Genomic DNA, 18,246 nt, shown 5'->3' with positions numbered 1-18,246 from the left:
GCTTAGAGATGACCTTCCAAGGGCCAAGGGCAAAGCCCAGACCTGTCTTTGGGCAAGATCAAATTCTTTGCTACTCAGCTGTATCCCTCGAGCTGAGATTTGTGAGCTGGGCTGACGCCACCTGGCATTTTGTGAAAATAAATAATCAGACTCCAGAACAGTTTTTTTTTGATCCTTGTTCTGAACAGGATTATCGCCCACATACTAGTTGGGGCAAGAAACTGCTGAGGAGTAAAATCCTGGTGCTTGCCATCCTAGGAGGAGAGGGAGGGGTCGATTCTGTAAGACACTGCGTTCCTGACTGACTTTTCTTTGCAGGGCAGGGGGCAGGGGGAATGACTCAGTTTCAGGTCAGTATAGAAGGAAAATGAGAATGTCTCCCATCATCAAAACAGCACAAGCAAAGAACACACAGACACGAAGTTACCTCCAAAAAGCAGTCCAAACTATCCCTTTGCAAGGAATGTGCATCAGAGAAAAGGAAACCTCGTCATGTTCCCAAATTTGCACAAATGTGTGCAGGAGAAAAAACAGCACTAAAACGGCCAGAAAAAGAGTTAATGTAAATTCCACACGTGTCCAAAGCTTGAACCGTACGCCTCGATAGATAAAGGCACTGGGAAGTCTCTAAAACTGCTGTAAAACCTGGATTCAAGGGAGGCCCCACCCAGCTCATCACCACCAGGATGAAGCCTGCTCCTCCCTGATGCAGCCCCCAGATGAGGCTCAGAACTCACCAGCACAGACCCCGCCCAATCCATCCTCACCCATTCTGACCACCTCTTCATTCAGTCACTGCTTCTAGCCCTCCTGCCGGGAAGTCCAGCAGCAGCGCAGCACAGCCAGGGGTGCTAGGGAGGCCTCTCGGGAGCAAAGGTGACCCCAGGGCCAGGATAAGGGTGCACACAGCTCCCCACCCTGCTTGGCTCTCTGGTGCTGCCCCTGCTCTTCTTACTTCTTGGGGTCCCGGGCATGGGCATTTTGCTTTCCCTGCACGCCCAACATCATCCAGCTCGCTTGGACCACAGGGACCTCCTTCACAAAGGACGCAATGTCACCTGGCCAGGAGTGAAGGGAGGCACGGTGGCAGCAGCAACTGGAATTGAGCTCTGGCAACAGAGCCTTGCTAACTGGGGAGGGGTCCCCACTGGGGCAGATGGGCAAGACGAAGGGAGCAGCAAGATGCCCCAGCACAGCCCAGAACGGCAACAAGCAAGGGCAGACGTGAGCCATAGTCTGTGTGCAGTGGCGGGAGGCCCTGCTATCTTTGACATCCCAGACTCAGACTGGTACCCGCTCCCCCAGAGCAAGTGGTTCCCTCCACATCTGCCCCTTTCATCCAGAGCCGCCCTCCCCGTTCCTGCTCAAGCGGCTGGTGATTTTAGTATCTTTCCTTCCTGCTCCCCCACCTCCTGCCCGTGAAAAGAAACCTCCACCTGGCTCTTTCGTACCCAAAACGCACAACTGATTTCTTAGAAAACTCGCCCTCTGTCTTTTGTCACATATGCTGAGCCCAGGCTGTACTTGAAAACAGAGTTTGCATATGCCAGGTGTTGTGCAGAAACTGATGGCTCACTGGAAAGTGTTGTCGGGAAACGTGATGATGAAAAGTTCTCCCAATATTCACCTGGGGTGTGGGGGGGGAGGCATGTAAATTATAAAACCTCACGAAACCCAAAGCCAACTAGCCTGCCAGGGGCAAAACTGAGCAGAGACTCAAAGGAGAGAGAGAAAACAGGTTAAAGATGAAGGTGCCGGTGGGCGGCAGGTGGAGGGAGGCCCTCTCCACACGGGGAGCACCAGGGTGCCCATCACCCCAGCTCTGGCTCCTCGCTTCCCCTACAAATGTCATGCTTGGCATCCCAGCTGCTCCTCTGGGCCTTGTAGGGCCGCAGGCACAGCACTCTCCTGCAAGGAACCAGCAGCAACGATGGGCCCCCAGAAGCAGGACCTGCCCTCCACCCCAAGCCCCTTCCTCTGCTGCGGGCGCTACAGAGAGAACACGAGGCCCTCACACGACTGTGCTCGCCACACGGGCTCGTCATCCCCACCTTTCTTCTCCAGCAAAGACCAGTTGTTTCTTCCTGAAACACAAAACCACCTCCAGGCAAAGAGCCTGCAGCCTATCTCTAGGTCACCAGGGAGCTCTGGCCGGCTGAGAGCATCCTTTATCATCCAAGCACTTGGGACCTTGGTCCTCCAGAGGCAAGGGTCAGAGAACAGTGCAGACCCCTTGTCTCTCCGTCAGTTACTAAGGAGGTGTCTTAGGCCCGCTCAGGTGCTGTAACAGGACACTACGCGCTGGGTGGGCCTATAAACAGCAGACAACGAAAGCTCAAAATCCAAGATCAAGGTGCCTGCAGAGTCCGTGTCTGATGGGTGCTTGCTTCCTGGGTCACAGCCCATGTCTTCCCCCTGTATCACTACAAGGCAGGAGGGGTGAGGGAGCTTTCTGGGGTCCCTTATCTAAGGATGCTAACCCCATTCACAAGGGCTCCTCCCTAAGGCCCCACCCAATACCATCACACTGGGGATTAGGATTTGGGCCTATGAATTTAGGGAGGTGCACACACACACTGACCACACCACAGTGGATGGCATTCACCTCACAGGGGTGCATAACAGATGTATGAGACAACTGACCTGTGCATAGGGCCCCCTGCTCCAAGGCCCAGTCTGGGGTCACCCTGAGATAAACATGATGGCCCTGCAGGGACCCAGGGCTCTGAATGGAAGAAGAGGGGGATCATTCACACTCCAGGAATAAACGAGGACTCCTCCCTGGCTTTTCCTGGACCACTCATGAGCACCCAGACCCCTGAACTGAGAGGGAGGACCTGAGTGAGGCCCACGTGTTGACGTGCTTCAAGCTGCATCATGTACCTGCAGGGGTGCTGCACAGGTGGCCCCGCTTCCACCCGTCCCTGCGTTCTGTTCTCAACCCAGCAGCCAGAGTCAAACCCAGGTCAGATCAGGTCCCTCCTCCACTAAAAACCCTCCAGCAGCCCCCATCTCACCCAGAGAAAAGGCCACAGAGGTGTGCGTGGGAGCATCCATCACAGCTCCACTCATAACTGCCCCAAACTGGAACAACCATGTGGGTCTCAGCAGGAAGGGGGATGACCACCCATCATACCACGAACACCACTCAGTAATAAAACAACACGATGGATCTCAAATGCTCTACACCAAGGGAGCAAAGCTGGACACCAAAGGGTGCATACCGTGTGCTTCCACGTGCATAAGGTTTTAGAAGGCCACGTACCATCTGGTGCTATAAACCAGAGCCAAGGCAACCTCAGGAGGAGGCAGAGAGACCATCAAGGGGCAAAACTCATTAAACTACAGATTTATTACTTGCCAACTGCATTTGAGTTTAAGTGGGGAAAAAAAGTGAAAGTGAGTAGTTCTTGATCTAAGCATTAAACCCAATCTGACCACTTGGTCCCCCCTGACATCTCTCACCTGTGGCTCCCCTCTGCCCCTCCATCCTGCCAAACATGTTGCTGCCACAGGGCCTTGGCACATGCAGATCCAGCTCCTGGCATGCTCTGCCCGAGGTCACTCACCGGCCTCACTCAGGTCTTTGCACAAGCGCTGCCTTAGCAAAGAGAACGGCCTGACTTGAACTGACTTTGTTTTCACCTGCAGGGGGTGGGGTGGGGCACTCATCCACCCCCACTAGAATGAGAGCAAGGACTTTGTTCATCCCTGAGCTATAGCCCCAGCACCCTGAACCATGTCCAGCACTCAGGCGCCTTTAGTAAACATGTGTCTGATGAATGGCTTTGGTCAGCGTCCCTCTGAGGGTGCCCGGCTGCAGAGCGACTACACATCCACGGTAAAGGCTCTCAGGATGATGAATTTCTCTGAAAGCCGACGGCTTTCTCTTCCCCAGAGCTTCCCGGTGCTCTGCCCCTCTCCCTGCCTCCACGCAGCCCGTGTCTGTAACGAAAGCAGGCCAAGCCGACAACAGTCACCACCGCTCTGTCAGTGATGCCTTGAGCTAATTCCTGCAACTGCCAGGGAGGATGCCTTAATACCTCTGCACAAAACAGAGTAATTATTTCTAAACATAGCCGCCTCTCCCCACGCTGTCACTGTTAGATGCCGGTAAGCCTGCAGCCAGTACCGTGACTCCCAGCCTTGGGATCTCCGGGTCCTGAAAACATCCCCTGAGGGCACCAAATGGGCACAAGCCATGCAGACCACTCAGCCGACCAGCCCTGCCTCCCCAACTGAACTGGGCTGCCAGTAGCTGGCGCAGACCAGGGCCTGGTGCTCTCTGGGGTTCACCCACCCCACTCACTTGTCACCTGGGCCACCCTGCCCCACCCCCAACTCCTGCCCAGCTCTATTGTCCAGGGTGGGGGCCTCCCAGCACAGGACTAGCATGGCCAACAGAGGAGGAAAAACCACTCCCATACTCCTTTCAGGAAATTAAGGTGAGAAATCTGGGACCACTTCCACCGATGTAACATCCACAACCGGCCAACCCAGAGATGTAGACTGGCCTATTACCAGGGGGGACATGGCAGTCCCAGCTAAAGCGTATGACGTTTCTCCTGGTGGCAATGAAAGTTCTGCTGTTCTAAATTCTACTGCGGTGGTCCCGAAACAGCTCTGTGAGCATTCTGAAAACCACTTGATTGTGCACTTCAGACGGTGAGTTGTATGGTATGTGGATTACATCTCGACAAAGCAGTTGAGCAAAAAGATGGGAGGCCCTGTGGTGGTTTCCTCTATGACACGTGTCTGGACCACTCTCTCCCCACCCATACACCTGAAAATTGGAAAAGGAATACAGAAGGTTTGAACACCCCGTCCACTGTCCCACTGTTGGGGCATCAAGGGCCCCTCCCTAAACCCACAGAAGGGCTAGGGAGCCCAACCTCAGCTGTGGAGACCACTGCTTTCTGGAGGACTCAGAAAGTGAGGAGCACAATACCAATCCAAAAGAAGAGGGTCCAGGGAGGGTGGTGGGAGGGCGATGGGGAAGGAAGGGGGAGCACATGTGGCTCAAATTATCATTAACTCCGATCAATCCTGCCCCCAAATTTTTTTTTAATTTATTTATTTATGATAGTCACAGAGAGAGAGAGAGAGAGAGAGAGAGAGGCAGAGACACAGGCAGAGGGAGAAGCAGGCTCCATGCACCGGGAGCCCGACGTGGGATTCGATCCCGGGTCTCCAGGATCGCACCCTGGGCCAAAGGCAGGCACCAAACTGCTGCGCCACCCAGGGATCCCGCCCCCAAATTTTATTCATAGATTCTCCACGAGCCACAGTCAGCACGCATGTTAGTAACAAGACAGTGCTATGCCCGCTGCCTCTTCCACCACATCCCTCCGGCCCCAACGACAGTGCTCTCCTGAGCATCTCCCCACCTCACACTGCCTGAGACTGCTCACACCCACAGTACCCTCTGTCATGCCACGGTCTGAGGGCTAGGGGTGGCATGAGTCCACAGTGGGGGCTCTCCACCCTCAAGCTCACAGTGGCCTGACACCCATCCTGAAAGACTGTCCCACGGCAACCTGGCTAGAACTGTCCTTCCCACAGTGCCAATCACACCAATCCAAGAGGGCCTGGGAGACTTCCTGAGGATGCACACACCCTCCTCCCCAGCTGTCCCGGCACCATTGCTCAGTGAGTGCTGACCAGGCAAGCCCTCAATCATTAAAACACACAAGTGTCACTCATGTCTTACCTTCCCCTACCTTGACATGTCTGCACAGTGGGTGTGAGCTAACTGCAGGGCGTGCCGCAGTGGTCAGCAGAGCTGGCCCCGGGGATGCAGAAGTGGCGGACAGAGACCACTGGAGGTGCAGAGGTGGCGGGCAGAGCCAGCCCCAGGGTGCACAGGTGGTCAGCAGAGCCGGTCCTGGGATCCACAGGTGGTCGGCAGTCGGCCCTGGGGCGCACAGGTGGTCACAGAGCTGGTCCCTGGAGTGCAGAGATGGTCAGCAGTCAGCCCTGGGGCGCACAGGTGGTCAGCAGAGCTGGCCCTGGGATCCACAGGTGGTCAGCAGAGCCGACCCCTAGGGTGCAGAGATGGTCAGCAGTCAGCCCCGGGGCACACAGGTGATCAGCAGACTCGGCCCCTGGGGTGCAGAGATGGTCAGCAGTCAGCCCCGGGGCACACAGGTGATCAGCAGACTCGGCCCCTGGGGTGCAGAGATGGTCAGCAGTCAGCCCCGGGGCACACAGGTGATCAGCAGACTTGGCCCCTGGGGTGCAGAGATGGTCAGCAGTCAGCCCCAGGGCGCACAGGCGGTCAGCAGAGCCGGCCCTGGGCTCCACAGGTGGTCAGCAGTCAGCCCCGGGCGCACAGGTGGTCACAGAGCTGGTCCCTGGGGTGCGCAGATGGTCAGCAGTCAGCCCCGGGGCGCACAGGTGGTCACAGAGCCGGCCGCGCTGGGCCCGGGAACAGACCCGCAGGGCGGCGGCGGTGCGGGCCGCGAGCAGCGACGACCCCGCCAGCAGCCCAGCCTACAGGCAGGCCTCGCCCACACGGCAGGTCACCGAAGAACCAGGCGGTGGAGGTACACGTCCTGCGCTCCGAGCTCTGACCCACGCCCCGGGCAGCCTCACCGCGGAGGCCGTGGAGGGGGCCCGCCGCCGGCCCGTCGCCTCCTCCAGGTCCGCGCACTTCCGGATTCGGGGGCGGGAGGGCACCGTGGAGGCCGCACACGCGCGCGGGGCATCGGCACACGTGGGCAAGCCGTCCCGGCACACGCGGTCACGGTGGCTTCCCAGCCTCCCTCGAGGCAGGACGGAGTCACGTGCCCTCCAACCGCGCATGCTTCGTGGTGATTTCCCAGCCTCCCTCGCGGCAGGACGGAGTCACGTGCCCTCCAACCGCGCATGCTTCGTGGTGATTTCCCAGCCTCCCTCGCGGCAGGACGGAGTCACGTGCCCTCCAACCGCGCATGCTTCGTGGTGATTTCCCAGCGTCCCTGGCGGCGGGTCACAGCCGCATGGCGGACGGGTCCCTCACACCACCGCGACCCCCGGTGCGGCTCACGCGGGCCACCGCGGCGTGGCGCTCCAGACGGCGGCCCCAACGGACGGAGGAGGGCGGCGCAGCCCACATCGGACTCGACGTGAGTGAGGAACGAGCCTTGATTGGGATACACCGTGGGCTGAGCGGGCTGACTCTGTGTTGACTAATCCGGCAGCTTCTTTATATCTTTTTTTTTTTTTTTAATTTTTATTTATTTATTCATAGAAAGAAAGAGAGGCAGAGACACAGGCAGAGGAAGAAGCAGGCTGCATGCGGGGAGCCCGACGCGGGACTCCAGGACCATACCCTGGCTGAAGGCGGCGCTAAACCGCGGAGCCCCCCGGGCCATCCAGCGTCTTCGTATCTTACTGAAAACAACTTTTCTACGGGAAACTCCACCGCAAGTTTCCAAAGACCGGAAACTGCGGTTTGAAACGGGCGAATGAGACCTCTCTGATCCATTCCGTCAACAATCTCCTAAACAAAGAGGTGGAGAAGCAGAAACACACCGGAGGAGAGATGGGGAGGCCGATGGGGTGGGCGGGTGACCTGGCAACGGACAGGGACAAAGTTCTTTGCTGTCCCCCAAAGAACTTACCCAGAATCATGGAAATTGAGTACTCTGAAGGCTGAAGTGAGGCACAGATGCTGCAAGGTCCAAAGGAGGCATGTGGACCCTGCCCACCCTCCAAAGGATGAGGTGCCCCCGCCCTGGGGTTGACCTGAGGCTCATTCTTGGGGGCCTGGACCAGAGACGCCCAGACTCCAGGACATCTGCTCACAGAGGGTGGGGTCGGGCCCAGTGCTGAACAGAGGAGGACTGAACAGGAGTGTCCACACTCTTGGGGCCAGCCAGCCCCTCCTGCCAGCTCCAGAACACCAGAAGCCAGACCTAAATGCCACCCTCAGCAAGAGGTCAGAGGCTCCCTCTCCGGAGAGACTAAAAGCTCCTGCAGAGAAAAGGCCTACAAATATACTGACATTTGGAAGTCAAACTAAAAAGCAAGTTGTCCACCATTCACCCTGCAGGAAATCCCATGGCCAATGTCAGTGCTCGCCCAGTGGCTCGGACCTTAGCTGCTGCAGAGTCCTCCAGTAGACTTCCAACAGTGGTGCCTGCATCTCATGCCTGCAGAGTCACCCAAGACCTCAGAAGACTGCTCTGCCTTCTTGTAGCAGGTGGACGGGTCCTGACATTTACCCTCCCCTACCCCATAGTGTTCAATCAGTGATTCAGAAAAGTCAAGGCATAGCCCAGCTCCATCATCATGCAGGTGGAGTAATTCTGAGGAGTGTGTTTTGCACTATATTCAGAGTTCTCTGCAGGACCAGGTTCCAAACATACACCGTACTAGCTGGCTTCAAAACTCATCCTTTCTTGTTGGCCTTCCCTTGTGTTCCACAACTCACTACCCTACTAGGATTTCCTTCACCTCCCAGATAAACTGCTTGCCCTCAAATCCTCCATTTGGGAGACAGTCTACAAGTTCTCCATGTAAGCACGCACACAGAGCCTCCAATCAGCTTGCATGCTTCGCTCTTAAATATGATAGATATAGATCACCAGATACTTGAGATAAGTCTTCAGGATGAACAACAGAAACCAAAACAAGTGGGTGAAATTCAGAGCAAGTGCTGTGGTTGCCAGCCTTCTCCAGGTTGGCTGCCTCCTGGTACTCAGTGTGTGGTCCTCAGACCACACAAAAGAGATACTTACCTCTGAGATTAGGTTATAAAAAACACTAGTTTCCATCTTAGTTACCCCTCCACAATTCCCAGATAACTCACTTTGGAAAAAGCTGTCATGTTGAGCAGCCATATGGAGAAGCCCATGTAGTAAGGAATGGAGGCCTCCAGCCATCAACCACATGACTGAACTTGGGAGGCAATCCTTCATCTCCATCCTTGCCTTAAGTCAGTCCAGTCCTGGCTGATATCACAAACTCATGAGAGACCCCAGGCCAGAACCAACCACTAGGTCCTTCCAGATTTCTGGCCCACAGAAACTGTGAGGTAGGAAACATTTATTGTTTTAAGTCACAAAACTGTGGGAATAATTTATTATGTGGCACTATTAACTAGTATAAGTACATACTTTGCTAAGAGAGGAAAACCCCCAAAGATTTCCCTAAGACGAGGTAAAGCACGGCACGGATGAAACAATCAGAGACAGGAATGCCCAGAAGTTACAAATACAGTAGCATAAATCTAAGTCAGTAGAAGCACTGGAAAATAAAGCTAAGAAGGTTTCCGAGAAAGCAGAATGGAAAGTCAAGGAAGTGGACGATAGGGATTTTTTTTTCTAATTAGAGTTAGGTAATGAAGCCAGGAGATCCAACATCTGACAAATAGGAGTTTCAGAACAAGAACACATAGAAAATCAAGAGAATAAAATTATCAAAGAAGTAACACCAGAAATTTTCCCAGAACCGAAGGGCACGAGCCTTCAGACTGAAGAGCACACCAAGTTTCCAAACAATAAAAGAACAAAGGCATACTTTTCTGACATTTCAGAACACTGAGGATAAAAGCTTTCAGAAAGAGGAAAATTAGGTCATAAAACAGGATCAAAAATCTGAATGGCATCAGACTTCTCAATAGCAGCATGGAAACCTGAATGCAGTAGGAAAAAGTGCCTTCGAAATCCTAGGTAAAAATAATTTCAAAACTAGGAGTCTATACTCAAGCAGGCTGTGAACTGAACATGAGAAGAGAATAAGGCATCTGAGGATATTACAAGAGAATAAACTCCACTAAGACTAGGTAGGAAAGAAGATAAAGCAGCAAGATCCAGGAAGCATGAACTCCCATCACAGGAGTGAGTAAAGGAAAGTTCTGGGCCAGAACCATGTGGCACCCTAGAGGGTACGGCATATGGGGCAGGTATCAGAGGGCTCCAGAACAACATCTCCAGGGAGAAAAGAGGGCTGATAAACTATCAACAGGCTTGACCTTGTGGAAGCTGACATAGAAAAACATGTTGGAAGGTACACCAAAGCCTAAACAATTATAAACTCTAAGTCATATGAAAAAAATCTGTAGTTATATTAGTCATAATAAAACTTGTGTGTAGATTTAACCAAAAACTGAGATATCATTTGGTGAAGTTGGAAGATCAGGAAGGGGTGTGAGTAGGCTAAAAACCTGATTTACTATAAAAGAAGGCTCAAAAGTGAAATCTAAAATTGATGTCCAGAAACTTCAGTGTATACATAATGCTTGAAAATACAGAAGGGTTGTGGACTGAAAGTTTACATCCCCCAAAATTCATATGTCAAAATCTTAGCCCCTAGCGTAATAGTATTAAGATGTGGGGCCTTTGGGGACACCTGAGTGGCTCAGTGGTTGAGCGTCTGCCTTCAGCTCAGGTCATGATTCTGGGGTCCTGGGATCGAGTCCTGCGTCGAGCTCCCTGTAGGGAGCCTGCTTCTCCCTCTGCCTGTGTCTCTGCCTCACTCTCTGTGTCTCTCATTAATAAATAAATAAAATCTTAAAAAAAAGACGTGGGGCCTTTGGGAGGGGATTGGGTCATGAGGCTAGAGCCTTCATGATGAGGTCAGTGCCTTTGCAGGAAGAAACACGAGAGCTTGCTGTCTGCTCTCTGCCATGTGAGAACACAGCATGAAGACAGCCGTCTCCACTCCAGGAAATGGGCCCTCACCAGACACAGGTCTGCAGCGCCTTGATCTCGGACCTCCCAGCCTCCAGAGCTGTGCAAAACTTTTGTTGCCGGAAGCCACTCTGTCTACGACAATTTGTTACAACAGGCTGGACTAAAGACAGGAGGTGAATGCCAGCAGAAACAGCTAAGGGTAGAAAGGGATCCAACCTTGGGGTACAATTTGACTTTTAAAACTATTGTCATACACCTTGATTTGTTTATTTTTTTTTTTACCTTGATTTGTTTAAAGTTAATTTAGTTTCTCAAAAATAAATGTTGGGGCACCTGTACAGGAAAGTCTCACCAATTTGTACAAGTTGTGTGGCTTGTATAAGTGAGTAAAACGGTATAAATTTGAAATAAATACTGTTCTTTTTCTTTTCAGCTTCGCACAGTAGGTAATCCAGAGGATGCTAAAAGTTTTGTCAGGAGGATAATTAAGAGCACGAAACAAAGATGGAATCATGGAATTGTAGAGCTGGCAAAGAACTCCCAGGTTCCTGACCCAGAGCACTCAATGTGCAGACCTGTAAACTGAGCCCCACAGGTGCCGTGCACCCCCCAAGACATGTGTACTAAGCAGCACAGCCAGGACCCATGCCTGGGTCTCTAGCTCTCCAGGACCTGTTGCCTTTATGTAGCCAGAGCACCTAAACTCCTCAGGACCATCCTCCAGAGACTGTGCTCAGTGGGAAAAGTCTTCCAGAACAATGACCTGACAGGGTAGAGGGAGAAAAAAGAAAGATGCTGGGAAAATTAGTTCCACACCTGCTTAGAGCCCATGAGCAAGGCGTCAGAACATTGACTATGGCATATCTAACAGGCTCTACCCCCCATGCCTGACCCTTTTGTGAAAACTTTATAGATCTAACCCCAAAGTCTTTGGCTCAGAACGGAGCTCAGACAAACATGGGCATGGCCAGCAAGCCCCAGACACAAGCCCCTCATGTGAGGAAATGGGTTTGTCCTGGCACATGACCTCCAGCCATAACAAAATGACCAGATTTTCCAATAAAAGTAACTGGACTCAGACATGGAGTAGAGTTTTGCCCTTCAGAGCACTTGTATCACTTTGTGGGCCCACTTTTTGTTGTTTAGTATTGTCTATTTAAAACATCTAGAGACATCTTTTCCAGGAGGCTTCAGAGCCAATCTAAAAGCCACAAACAGGAACGTGTCTCCTGGCTTCATTAGCACCTCTCCTTCCCTACCTTTTTCTGAAACTACGTTATGCAAATGCTTCTTGGCTATTTCCACAAAGCAGGCCTACCTCCAAGGACCAGATCTGACTCACGGAAGGACCGTACAGCAAACAAGGAGCTTTAGAATCCAAGTAGAATTCTGAACCAGAATTCTAAGCCAATTTTGACCATGGCATCAGCATGGGCCTGAGTGCTCAGCCTCCGCGAGCCAGGCTGCCGTCGGGAAGAGGACTGGCCAGCAGGAAATGCTCGGCATGCACGTTAAATGTTGGGTCTGTTGAGGCTGCTGAGTGCCTGGCTGGCCCAGACCCCAGGGCTGGAGGCAAAGCCTTCACCTCAGAACAGTTCCCACAGCAGGCAGGGGGACAAGAAGGGCCTCTCCAGGCCTGGGGACAGACTCCTTGCCCCCCCACCCCCAGCCAGCTGATCTTGGGACCCAGTGCCCAGGGCAATAACCATGTTCCCCCACCCCCACCCCCAGAGTGAGTGACCGGTGGACTCGGTGAAGCAACACCTAGAAATCCCAGTGACTGGCACATAGAAAGTTCTCCATGTTGCCACCACCATCAGAGCCCCACCTGAGTGGCCTGGGGGGCATCACTCCCTTCACTGGTTGGGACTGTGTTGGTTTGCACCTTGGGAGCCTCCCAGGGAAATCTGAAATAGGCCTGTGTCATGAGCACAGGGGAAGAGCAGGGCCACTCAGATGGGTAGGTGCCTGCATGAGGAGCAAGGGGGCTTACCGTGGAGCTGGTCTTGAATGCTGCCAGATGAGCATGTCTCCACACCCACCGCCAGAATCCTTGAAGTTCATGGAGGGGCCATAACTGAGCTCAGTCACATGCACTGTCTAGAAAGTCTCAGCCTCACCTTCTCAGGGCTGCGTCCTTGCAGATGGCTCGCAGCAGGGGTGGCAGATGGGGGATGGGACGCAAGGGCGCAGGGCATGGAGAAGAGCCTCTGGTTGTCCAGGGCCAGCCTGTGGGTCAACCAGGGGTCACATCCTCTGGTGACCTCCTCCAACGGACAAGCTGTGCTTGTGTCTCAGAAATCACCTATGGTGGCAAGTGCCGCCCCAGATCCGCTGAGCCTCTTAATGAAATGTAGACATGCAAAATCCAAACAAGCTGAATCCCAGAACCCGCCTAGTTCTAAGGGAGGTCCAGCGGTTTAGTTAAGGAAATGTAGATCTGTAAAGTGTTACATTCCAGAACAAAGAACCTCCTAGGGCCCAGGAAGGAACAATAATTCCAAGGTCAGTAGTTATCCAAAGGAAGGAGAGATTTGTTACTAGGAAGGTCCTTGAAGTGAGCGTCCTATCCGAGGGGTGGGACGCCCCCCTCCATGGGCAGTGAGTAGGAGGCATCGTCGTTAGCAGTTGAGACACATGCTGACCCTCTGCTAGGCACAGCTGCGGCGTTTCAACTGTGTTCACAACCGTCCCAGTGGAATGAGAAGCCCCACGGGAAAAATCAGGCTCAGAGGGGTGAAGTGTCTGGTCCACAACCACACAAGGAAGACAGGACAACCCAACGTGTTCCCTCAGCTCGGTACACCCCAGGGCCTTTGCACAGTGGCCTCGGCGCAGCTCTGCCCAGCCTGTCCCCTCTGCCCGCCCCAGCCCCCTTGGTCCCACTGCACCTGCCCACCCCAAGCCCACCACAGGCTCCTCTGGCCTCAGGCCAGCCCCTTGGCCCCTGCAGGGCTCCACTGTCCTCTGCCCAGCTGCCTCCCCAGCCTGCTGCAGAAAGTAGCACACATGCACGTATGCATGCATGTGCACACCCACGTTCCCAGCACGTTCAGGTCCCTGGTCCTGTCCACTGTTGGCCAGTGCTCTTACCTCTGGCCAACACATTATACTTCCGGTGGTTGTCTCAGTAGGAATATGTGCCAGGAAAGGAGGGCACACTCCCAGGGACATGGGCTGCCAACACGGGGGCAGGTGGGACCAGGGGGTGGAGAATGTGGAGGTGCACACTACGGACACCCAGGTTCAAGCAGGTTTGTGAGAATCCTTTATGCTGGCTCCACAAACTGGCTCGAGGATCAAATCTGGCTACCACCTGATTTTGTAAATAAAGTCTTACTGGGACTCATGGGTCACCTACAGCTACTTGTGAGCCACAACGATAGAGCTGAGCAGTTGCAACAGAGGCCATGAAAATATTTATTATTTGGCCTTTTACAGAAAATATTTGCCAATCCCTGTTTTAAGCAGTTGCTGGTTCAGCAAAGAGTGTGTGATGGTCATGAGAAGCAATGGGGCAAGTGAAGTCGAGTATTATGTGGCCAAGCAAAGGAGGGGAGCGTTGACACCTCCACAACATGGGTGAGCTTCGAGGACACAAGGCTGAGTTGAAAAAGCAGTCACAAAAGGCCACATAGCATAGGATGCCATTGATGTGAAATATCCGGAACAGGGGAAGCTACAGGCAAAGTAGATTAGTGGTTGCCAGAGGCTGGGGGAATGGGGCAATGAGACCTTCCAGCATCAATTTTGGAGGTGACAGAAATGTTCTAGAACACCACAGTGTGTCTAGGGTGACTCGTGTGCATGGGAATCACATCTCAATAATGGTGTTTTTTAGAAAGAAGTGAAGGGACAGGGAATTCATAAAGCAGATTCCCTCTGGGTTTCCTCCAGCCCGGGGTGCCCATCGGGCTGTCTTGCACTGTGTCCAGGGTGAGGAAGGAAGGTTCCAGGCCGTGCACCTGGCAAGAGTCATTCTGCAGGGAGAAACACTGACCCCCACCACAGCAGGCTCAGCTTCTGGCTGATGATCTCCGGGAGAGATCCCGAAGGGCCTGTGGAGATGCAGAACAGCCCCACCCACCCACCCCCCGTGCCATGTCCTGCTGGGACGACTAGTGCAGCCTTGCAGGACGTACGAGGAATGGGGTAAGCAGCAGCTTCCCGGCTGGGGAGACCAACACTCCGGGAACCGTAGTTCTCCACACCCCGCACCACATCTGGGAGCAAGGTGAACATGCTTGCCAGTCTCGTCAGCAAATCCCGGAGGGAAAGATTTGTGGAGCACAACACAGCTGCAGAGACCAGGAGCCAGTCTCGTGGAGAAACAAAAGGAAGGTTCCAGAACAGTTGGGTGGTCAAGGCCTGTCGGACCCGAACAGAGGCCTTCCCTCAGAGCCGGGTCAGGGTCACCACTCGCCCCGTGCACCCTTTGCCCGGCCTGACCCCACCCAGCCCCAGGCCCTGCAGCCCAGTCCTCCACCTGTTAGACCCGTGCCCACGCCCTTGTCCCAGATCTGCTTCCAGGACATCCCAAACCCACGCAGCTTTGTCACAGAGCGGCCCACAAGCGCTTTCATAAGAGGTCCAAGTAAATACGTCGGGCACTGGGGGCCACACGGCCCCTGGATCACAATTCCACTTCCAGAAAGCAGCTGTTGGCAAACCATAAACTCATGGGCGCAGCTGGGTGCCAATAAAAAACAGGCAGTGGGCGGGATTCGGCGGGGGGGTCACCTTTGCAAGAGGCAATTCCGATGGTGTGACACCCAGCCCTTGGCTGCCCCAGTCCCTTGGGACATGCTTCCTGCCTTCCACACACCTCCTGCCTGGTGGCCTCCCCAGATGCTCCCACTCCCGGCCATCCTTCCAATGTCAGCTGAAGCTCCCCTCCACTGAGACGGGGCCCCCAACACCCCAGGACCACACAGCCCCCCTCACCTGCTTCCTAGCACCTGCACCTTTCTATGCTCACCACAACAGTGCTGAGGCTGGGGGGTCCTGCCCACCTCGCCTCATACAGCAGGAGATCGGGGGCAGGCTCGCCCCCGCCATACCCCCAGCGCCCGGTGCAGAACAGGAACTCCGCAAGCACGTAGTGGGCTAAAGAACAAAAGGATGGAAGGATAAGAAAACCCTAGGTCCCATAGGGTGGGACTTCCAACGTGAGCCAATAGCCTGCTCGCAACACCGTGAGATGAAAACGCGCATTGAAAACGCTGGAGGTTTGACAACGTGTGGCAGGAGTCGGTCCAGGAAAGTTCAGGACGGGCTGAACCACAGCGGTGTTTGTTGAATAAATGTATTTGCCCGCAGCACGACCCAGCCCGTAAACACCCCGAGTTCAGGGGAAGGGGAAAGTAGGTCGCGTGGACTGGAAGACCACTGGGATGTCGCCTCCTATGCAGAATTCTCCAGCACAGAGCCCGTGCAGGGTGGACACCAGTGGGAGGTGCCATCAGGCCATCCTGTTTAACTCCAGCCACAGGGAGTGGGGACGGGGAGTGGGGTTGGGGTGGGAAATGAGGCAGGACACATCCATAGTCAACTCAGGGCCAATCGGAGGGGCTCCAAGGCCCTGCCAAGGAGCCTAGGCTTCCTTCTGTTAGGCAATGGGGAGCCACCGAATGTTCTTGAGCAGCGGCATGCCGTGGAAGTAGCTCTGCTTCTGACCGACTCACTCCTGTGACAACAATGGGATTTCAGGGCCGGGGGCCACAGGGAGGCCGTAGCAGGGGCCCAAGTGGAAGACGAGGCGCGCCCGGAATCGAGGGCATAGGGGGTAAGGCAAGCAGGACGACGGTGCGGAAGAGAAGGGGCAAGGAAGGGAGGTGTGGGAGGAGGCCTCCCAGAAGCAGCCCCGGGCCCATGGAGACCCGAGGGCCCCACCATGTCTCCGACACCAGGAAGAACCCGGCAGCCAGGGGCCCCCAAGCCCCCTCCCGTGCCCTAAAGGACTTGGATCCCACCAGGCCCTCGGGCTCAGGGCTGCTGACCGGCTTCGGGCACCTCCGCCTCTTGGCGCTGGCAGCTCCCGGGCACTGGTGACCTGGTGGGCCCGCAGGAGGGAGCGCGTGGCGCGGCACCTCGTCTGGGGCTCAGCACAGGCCAGGGCTCCCCTCCCACCAGGGCCCCGAGCCCCCAGGACGCTCTTCTCCTGCCCCCGCCCGTCGTTAGCGGGGACACCGGTGGAAAACTAGCGTCAGAGCACAGTTCTCATGTGATGACAACCCCTTCCATCCAGGGCCGGGGACGCCCCACAAACGAGCCTCCAAGAGGAGCGCAGTCCACACTGAGCAACACGGTGGTGCACTCACGGCACCAAGCCCAGCAGCGGGACGTGCCCCTGGGCCGACAGGCCACTTCCTGACCCTCTCAGGACACAGCTAATAGGTTTCTTTACTTTTTTTTTTTTTTAAGATTTTTATTTATTTATTCATGAGAGACCCAGAGAGACAGAGAGAGGCAGAGACACAGGCAGAGGGAGAAGCAGGCTCCATGCAGGGAGCCCGACGCGGGACTCAATCCCGGGACTCTGGGATCATGGCCCCAGGCCGAAGGCAGCGCTAAACCGCTGAGCCACCCAGGGATCACCCCCAATACTAATGGGTTTCTTTATCCGAACAGCCTCACGTCCTTTTCCATCCTGGACACCTCCAGACACACCTCGTCCCCCCTGCCCCCCAGGCTTGTGCAGATCTATCTGAAAACACACTCCTGACACAGTGCCTAGTTGGCGACAGGTGCCGAGGGGGGGTGGAGGGAAGGTCTGTGTGTTGGAGGAAGAGGAGGAGGACGACGGGGGGCGGGGGGGGGGAACGCGCAGGGCCTGGAAACTTCCTCTGACCTGACTCTCCACGGCCTGCTCTCTGAGCTCAGGCGCAGACCATAGAAGGGTCTTCAAACCTCCAAGTACCCCCCCACCCCCGCCACCCCACGTCCTCACAGCACATCCTCGGCGCTCCAGCCACACGTACCAACTCTGGCTGCATTCTAGAAGCCCACAGAGTAGGGGCCTGGACACTGAGCGCCAACATCATTCTGTCGTGGAAAGCTCCACCATCCCCAGCCTTGCACCACGAGGGAAGAACAGAGGGGTGACAGTGAGCACCCCAAGTCCGCCGGGCAGCGAGCATGGCTGCTTCCCTGGGCCTCTGAAGAAGCCTCGCGCTCCCTTACATACACACATCCCCATGACACCGAGGGGCACATCTCGGCGGGCACCTGGCGGCTCAGGGCACCAGCGGCGTCTTCCAGACTGAGTCTCTTGAGGCCACACGAGCTCACAAGTCAGAGGAGGGGACAAAGAGCGAGAACATTTCGTCCTTCTGTAAAAACAGCAGACAAGCCCCGCCGGCTGCATGGCCCCCACACGGGCCGCGGGGAAAGGACTTACTTTGCTCACGGGGTTTTCTTCAGCAGAGCATCCCTGCTACTCAAGGGAGGGACTCACAGGTGTCATAAAAGAGACATGGGGCAAGTCTCAGAAGGGCATCGGAGTCTCTCTGCTCCCTAGCTCCTAATTTACGCACACGCGGTGATACACCTGCTTCCTCCCTCCCCTGTCCATCCATCCCTCCCGCTGCCTCCCTCAGCCTGTGCCCCGCCACACCTGCACTGCCCG

General features: G+C 55.0%; 1 protein-coding gene and 1 long non-coding RNA gene across 7 annotated transcripts in view; one reads left to right on the top strand and one right to left on the bottom strand.

The window, feature by feature from the left end:
- RBFOX3 (RNA binding fox-1 homolog 3) overlaps window positions 1-12,761 on the bottom strand; it is a 446,986-nt gene extending 434,225 nt beyond the window's left edge. For 2 of the 6 annotated variants that reach the window (XM_025468214.3, XM_025468216.3), the window contains exon 1: window positions 5,711-6,613. The gene's annotated coding sequence lies outside the window, so the exon portion shown is untranslated. Of the gene's footprint in view, window positions 1-5,710; window positions 6,617-12,612 lie in introns of those variants that run through there. The other 4 variants (XM_025468215.3, XM_025468222.3, XM_025468223.3 and 1 more) reach the window with 3 other exon arrangements.
- LOC112672887 (uncharacterized) lies at window positions 6,969-11,697 on the top strand. Its single transcript, XR_003144582.3, has 3 exons — window positions 6,969-7,106; window positions 7,232-10,792; window positions 11,053-11,697. It is a non-coding gene; the product is annotated as an uncharacterized LOC112672887 (long non-coding RNA).
- Window positions 12,762-18,246: the final 5,485 nt, after the last annotated feature.

The sequence above is a fragment of the Canis lupus genome, chromosome 9 (assembly GCF_003254725.2).
Source record: "Canis lupus dingo isolate Sandy chromosome 9, ASM325472v2, whole genome shotgun sequence".
NCBI lineage: Eukaryota > Metazoa > Chordata > Mammalia > Carnivora > Canidae > Canis > Canis lupus.
The sequence above is the reverse complement of the archived record's forward strand: the minus strand, read 5'-3'. Positions and strand labels throughout refer to the sequence as shown.